Source organism: Neocloeon triangulifer, unplaced genomic scaffold (genome assembly GCF_031216515.1).
Source record: "Neocloeon triangulifer isolate White Clay Creek 2 clone unplaced genomic scaffold, ASM3121651v1 ptg000006l, whole genome shotgun sequence".
Taxonomy (NCBI): domain Eukaryota; kingdom Metazoa; phylum Arthropoda; class Insecta; order Ephemeroptera; family Baetidae; genus Neocloeon; species Neocloeon triangulifer.
In genome coordinates, this window is record NW_026775549.1 from 607,936 (window position 1) to 615,104 (window position 7,169).

A 7,169-nucleotide genomic window follows, 5' to 3' on the forward strand; every position below is an offset into this window, starting at 1 on the left:
AAATGTTTTGAATTCCATTAATTTTTCAGGTCAATTAACCTTAGAGTCAACTGATATTTTCAGATGTTACTTTTAAGCCAATGCACTCCGGCACGATCTCCGACCTCACTCCCGTATACATATGAAATCATCTAATAATCATGGATGACGCATTTAATATGGTAAAGCCACCCCGAGGGAAAAACCAAACCGTAAAGCTGCACTGGAAGACGCGTGTCCACTTCGGTCTCTCGGACGCACGATCAGAGTCGTAATTCATAATTTTTGAGTGCTTTTGCCTCGCATCAAATATTCAAAAACGCAAAAGCATCTCTCGATATTAAAATAGATATTTCGGCGGAATTCGCATCGCAAATGGATTTATATTGATGGACATCGTAAAATAGTTTCACTTGGCATAAAAAGCGGCGCTCGGCGGCGGCCGGCGTGCGGGAGACGCGATATCTTGTAACTGATCCCAAGATAGTGTTCCTAACACGTAAATGTATAAACGAATGAAATACTAGACTATAAAAATGCATGCCCGATACAGTCATACGTGTCCGAGAGTGTCCCCAGAGACGCTCTAAAACACCAAATGTGTCCTCTGCTCTTTCTAAACTCGGCGCGCGCGATCACGTTTTACATTATGATAACTCCAATAATATAGAGTTACCAACAACCTCTCTGCATGGAAAAATTTTGCAGGTCCACCACCGTCACACGAGGAGCCGCAGAGTTGCTTTCGTGCACCTCCACACTCAGATTACAAAAACTCATAGGATTTCCAGCAAGCAGGAATTTTTTCTTCCAAAATACCTCTTGATTTCAGTATGAGATTATCTATAAAATTAGTTGTTTCAAAATAATTTAAACTTGTAAACAAAATTGATTTTTTTTAAGTGTTTGAAATATTGTTGTTAACATAAGCCATTAAAATATTGCTTCAAAATTGGCAGATTTGATTTTTTGTAAGAATGAATATTAAAAAGTAGAATTATTCATAATTTCTTATAAATTTTATTCAACACTTTTACTTTCATAGTAATAAAATAATTATGTGATGATATTTTTTTAATGATAATAGATTGGCAGTTATTATTATATTTATTATTTTTGTCTAAATTATTTTAAATAATCTATAACGTACGCTGTCTGACGTGTTATTATTATGCAAAGTAATTTATTCTTTAAAAAAATGTATATTAATGTTCCTTGGAAATGCGGTAGAATGCTATGCAACATACATAGTAATGATGCTCGATCCTTTTTGTTGTGGACTATTCATGAGAATAATTTTGGAGGAATATTGAAAATAATTTGATTTAATCACCCTTAATCCAAGGAAGTTAAGAACTTCAGAATGTATTTCATTTTTTTATTTATTAGTGCTCAACTGTTAACATATAATGGACAAACTTGAGCTGGAAGCTACATTTGAAGATATAAATTGGGTTTTTATCAAAAGAGCTGTTTTTTTGCAACCGTTTCATATTTTTGGCCCAAATGTAAGCATTAGAATGATGAATAAAAAGCTGGTTGATTGTAACAATTTTATGAATGAGAAACCAATTTGGCCAGGCAAACGTCAAAATTCAACGAAAGCAGAATTATTTCGTAAACAATTTTGGTGCCAAAAGCTCAAAGCTTGTTGAGTGCGGGGCGTCATCATATCGACGGCGAACACGCACTTGAAATAATAACAATAATAATCGTCGCGCGGCTTAATTATTGTAGCGCCGCAGGGTGTAATGCGGAATAACAACCCTTGAAAGCTGCTGCACATCGTCACATTGCCTATTCACTTTATTCGCGGCGGCGGCTTTAGCGCCGTCGATAACAATTAAACAGCAAATACATCTCGGTGAATGGCTGATTGTATTTTATATCGGCGGGTATCAAAGCCGCTGCAGCTCCCTACGTGCGTGTGTCGTGTTTTTGCCTCCTCGTGCGACGCGCTAATCCCAGGTTTGCTCGCTGCCGGCCAATTCCCAGCAGATCTGCCTCCGTGTCCGACCTCGATGGACGCGAGCGCCGTGTTTTATTTATTATCGGCCGCACGCACCGTATGTGTGTGTAACCCACGTTTGTTTTGCGAATTTTAATTTGCGCCCTCGCCACAAAGGAGAGGATTTTTGCGCCAGAGCGAAAATTGATGAAATTCATCAGCGGCCGACGCCTGCAATGAGACACGTTTGAATTTTTTCCACCACCACGACCACTCAAACTCAAGCTCTTTTTTATTCATCCAAACGTGTGGGTTTACACTATTCTGAAATTTAAATCAGTTTCATCAACATATTGTACATTGGTATAATTGTCATGCTGTACGTTTTGCTTTTTTGCTGGAAGTTTTGATACAGAAGAAAATTCTTAAAATAAATTCAATTCATAGTAATGTTTTAAATGACATATTGGTAAACAAAAAAGTGGTTGTATTTATTGCAGAATGTTTCAAGATATTAATTGCAAACCTCTGACCATTTTTAATAATTATCTTCAAACATAAACCTATATACTTGTTCCATACAAAAGCTTATAAGCAATTTTCAATCAGACTTTATAAAAATACTAAAATAAATTTTAAAATAATTTTTTAAACATAAATTTTGTTACAGCTAATACGTCCAAAACAATAAAACAATTAGGGCTTGTGTTTAACTAGAGAGTTTAAAATATTTTGTTTAAAGCTGATGTCACAAGGAAATCCTTTTTTGATTCTTGAAAACTTTTTTTTATATTAAATAGTATTAAATGAAGTGGATGATATTTTTTCATTTGAATGGAAAAAAAATATGATTTGGCTGCTACTTCATCTTGAAAAAGAATTCGTTCTTAAAATTTGATAATTATATTTTATTATGATTGCATCAAAACATTTTTTATATATTTATTTAATTTTCAAATCAATTATATTATAAATTTTTATTATCATTTACTAAAAAATAACATTTAAATTAATTTTTGTTTAATTGCTTAGTCTTTTTACACATTACAAAAAAAGAACATTGAATTATAACACATTGACAAAATTTTTTTATTTTTTATTATATACTATCATAAATCATATATTTTTCCTGCCCCCCTTAAACTGATTGGCTAGGAGCTATGAGTCATGAGGTTCATGTGACGATTAATAATTATTGAATTTAAATTGAGTTACTTTAAAAAAAAAAATTAAAGGAACACAGATAAATTTTTTAACACAAAGATCAAACATAAATTTTAAAAGTGCCCCACTACCTTTTTATCAAAAATTTTGGTTCTACTTTAGATTTTTCTCCCTCTCATGTTACCACGTCAGGGGTATATGAAAGTAGCCAGGGGTAGTTCTTTTGTCATTCGTAATTCTTAAAACAGTGGCTGCTCACACTTGCTTATATATTGTGCCGAGAGGTGCATGGCAATTTTTCAACCACGATTGTCGGCCAGTCGTCAGCGGGGAGAGTTTTGCGCGCTCTCTCTGCATCGCACAAATTTATTTCTCTCCCCCGCACACACATCCACCCTCAAGAGCGGTCCAGATGGGGGAGGAGGGACATTTAGCATTTTGCATGTGTACACACACAATGCGGCGCCGTGACACGCGGGGGGCGCAATATCATTTCTCTTCTGCGCGCGACCCCTCATCACACAAACTAATACGTAATGCATTCATGACCATTTGTTATTAGTTTTGCGACAAATTGAAATTTTTATCGTCCCGTGTTTCGTTTTGTTGTGACAAATTGATGGGCACTGGCTTCACCGGGCTTGACTAACGAGCCGTGAACATGCGATTGGATTTCAAAGTCGGACCGGAACTGATCAAATAAATGACGAATTTATTTTGTTCAATTAAAAGCCAAAATTATAAGCGGGGAAATCTAATTAACCAATTTGCCATGGAAAAAATAAATATACTGAATAAAGCTCTAATTAAAATTTCAATCGGAAAAATAAGATTTAATAATTTTATTATTGTTTTGAATAAAATATACTTTCATCGGATTGGATTACAATTTAATAATTTACAGAGTATCATTGATTTCATTTGCCATAAAATTTCCATACACAGAATTTTTAAAATAAATGGAGGCTTTTCTACACATTTTTTTTATCTCCTCTTCAATGCCAATATCTCTTAACAATTTTCTTTTCATTTAAATTTACATTCAAAATTCAATCAACAAAAAAAAAAAAAAAAAAATCACCAAACTATGCGCATATTTGTTGACAAATCTCAAATTTTCAAAAACTGTTTAAATAGTAAACTGGTTTTGATCGAGATGAAAGTTAATAATTCACCTGTGAATTCAATTGTTCAATTAAAATTACTTTGACTATTGTAGCGAATTTGAGTTTTAATCAACAACCGGCGCATTATTTAGATTATTTAGACTCTCAGGGCGACGAAACGTTGGACAGGACAGAGTTAATTCCATTAAAGTTTACGCCGCGGGGCGGGCACATTAAAATAATGACGATAATCGCGAGTGCGATGTTGAAATTATGATTACAATAGTAGTGCGCCGCCGGTTTTAAGCCAGGCCTGCCGTTTTGTGCGTTTGTTCTCGCATTACCATGTAAAGTGAGCATGTCAATTAATGATCGTGTTGTGCAAATGTAAAGAGAGAGCGAGCGAGCGCAAATATCCCTTATGCCACAACAATAAAGTATTATTGACACCTTGTAATCTCGTCAGAAGGGATTACATTAACTGTTTGCGCACACAGAACCAACGAACGCGCGAGAAATGGCACAAAACGCGCCCTCTGAGCCTCAAGCCGACCATAGAAACCGACGGGGCTTTTACGCACGCTTGATCAAACGAAACATGCACGCCGCATTATTTTGCTTTCGGAATAAATGTCAGGGATCAAAACTTTAAAGGTTGCTCAATTCATAAAACCGAAATTTTGCCTATTTGTTTCAAGATACATCATAAAATATTTTAATGAGATGAGAGATTTGCTAGTTTAAAAAAAGGAAAAAAAAAGAAGTTATTTTGGACCAAAATTTAATTATTTTCTCAATTGGAAGCCATTTTAATAGTTAATAAATAATATAATTTTTTACTTTTTATTCAAGAAATAAATTAAAAACAATTTGTATTAAAAATTTTACCATCCACCAAATTTTGAAAATTTTGTTTAAAAAATCACTCCGCGACCTTTGAATACTTATGACATTCAATTTTAAATTTCTTCCTCATTTTATCACGTTGTGCAACACGTATAAAAGCAATCAGAAAAGCACTGAAATTTTGATAAATAATTAATGCTCCTCGTTTTTATGGGACGAGTTTCCAAGTAGGGCGAGTGACTGCGAGTTTGTAGTAATGTGTGTTTTGTCCAGTTGATGGAATTGTAGTATAATCTGAATGTCCTGTGCACAGCCTGATGGCTTTGCGTGCTTCAACTATTATCACGCGACCGAAGAGACGCTCTTTAAATATTGATGCGACGCCTTGTCATCATCCAAATAATACTGCGACCACACACGGGACGGAAGTGATATTGTTCCACGAAAAATCAGCCAAATATTCACGTCAAAAAAAATAATAATAATAAGAATACGTTATTTGGCGTCAATTGGGTTTTTGTTTTTGTTTTTTTTTTTTTTTTTTTGTAGAAAAAAGACTTTTATAATGATTTTTTTGATACATATCTGATAATATAAAAAAAATTAATTTGGACAGTATCACAAGACACTGATATTATATTTTGAAATTTTGACATTTTTTAATGTACAATAATTTATAATTTAAATATTGTAAAGCTTCAGAATTTTTAATTAAAATTTATTTTTAGGCTTATAATATTTTATATAAAATATATTATTCACAAGTGTTAAAATATATGATTAAAATTATATAATTATATATTCACGTAAAATTTGATTTGTTAAAAAGATGAAAATATTTGCTTTTAAAATTTTTTTGAAACAATTTAAAGTTTGCATACAGGAAGAAATTATGTGTATTTAACTTTATAAAATGGATTCACGGCGTGTGCTTTTTTTGCCTCTTCATAATAATGAACATTGAGATTTCTATAATAATCATGCATATTAACAAAAATATTGACCAAATTCTCAATTGCCTTGCAGACTGAAGCAAAAATCTAAATTTCCCAAGAAAAATCTCTCCAGGTGTGAGATCGCACCTCTCCGACTCAGAACTCGGCTGGTTGTTGCACACCTCGGATTCCTATGCAGCACGCAGCACTCGCGAGCAAATCCATTTTGGATCGCAAGCCGGATCGGAACAATGAGATTATGCATGCAGAAACGCCGGAGTGAGCGAAAGACGCGCGCGCGACCCGCTTAACATTCACCCCGTGTGCGGTGCAAACTTTTGATTGATTTACACTTTACACAGAAGATCCGGCAAAAGGCCTCGCAACGCCGCGAATTTGAATATAATTTCATCGCACGCAATTTAGCATACACGCGAGTCTCGCACTTCAAGTGAGATTCTAGCCGAGAAAATTTCCGCATGCAAATTGATTGAAACGTTTCTCGACAATCAGCTAAATAAATGCAAATGCGTGGCGGGCGGAAATAATTGTCTTTCGATTAATATGATAATTCGCGTTCTCTCTGATGTCAACCCTTGTAGTGCATGAAAAAGTGATTTTTCCGCTGCTCTTTTTGTCGCCCTTTCCACCCCCCTGCTCCTCTCGTTTTGTCTTCTTATTTACAATCTGCCCCCGGGGGTAAACTGGGCCTCAAATTATTTCAAATTGCTGCGGGGCTTTGAAACGCAGCAAGTGCAACTCCTGAGGGGACGGACCGGCGATGATTCGAATTTGCTCAATATGCTAAACACATCCAGAATGCATGGAGCGAGAGCAAGCGAGGGCGACAGCAGCAAATACACACAAATTCAACTTGCACCGGAGACCTTCAATTCGATTTCCTTCTTTTTCTAAACGTTTACCTCCACTATTTTTTATTTCGATTTGTATTTCGTTTGAAGTAACAAAAAGTCAACAATGAGAGCATATTTTTAATTATTCACGCTTTTAAATTTGAGCTGCAAATTTTATTGGAAAATATAATTAATGCTCTGACAACAAATAAAAAAATTGTTGATTTGAAAGCTTGAAGATTTTTATGTCAACACTTAAGCTTCAGTTACAATTCAATGTCTATTTTAAATCAAATTACAACAATATTTTGATATTTTACCTCATTTTTAGTAAAAA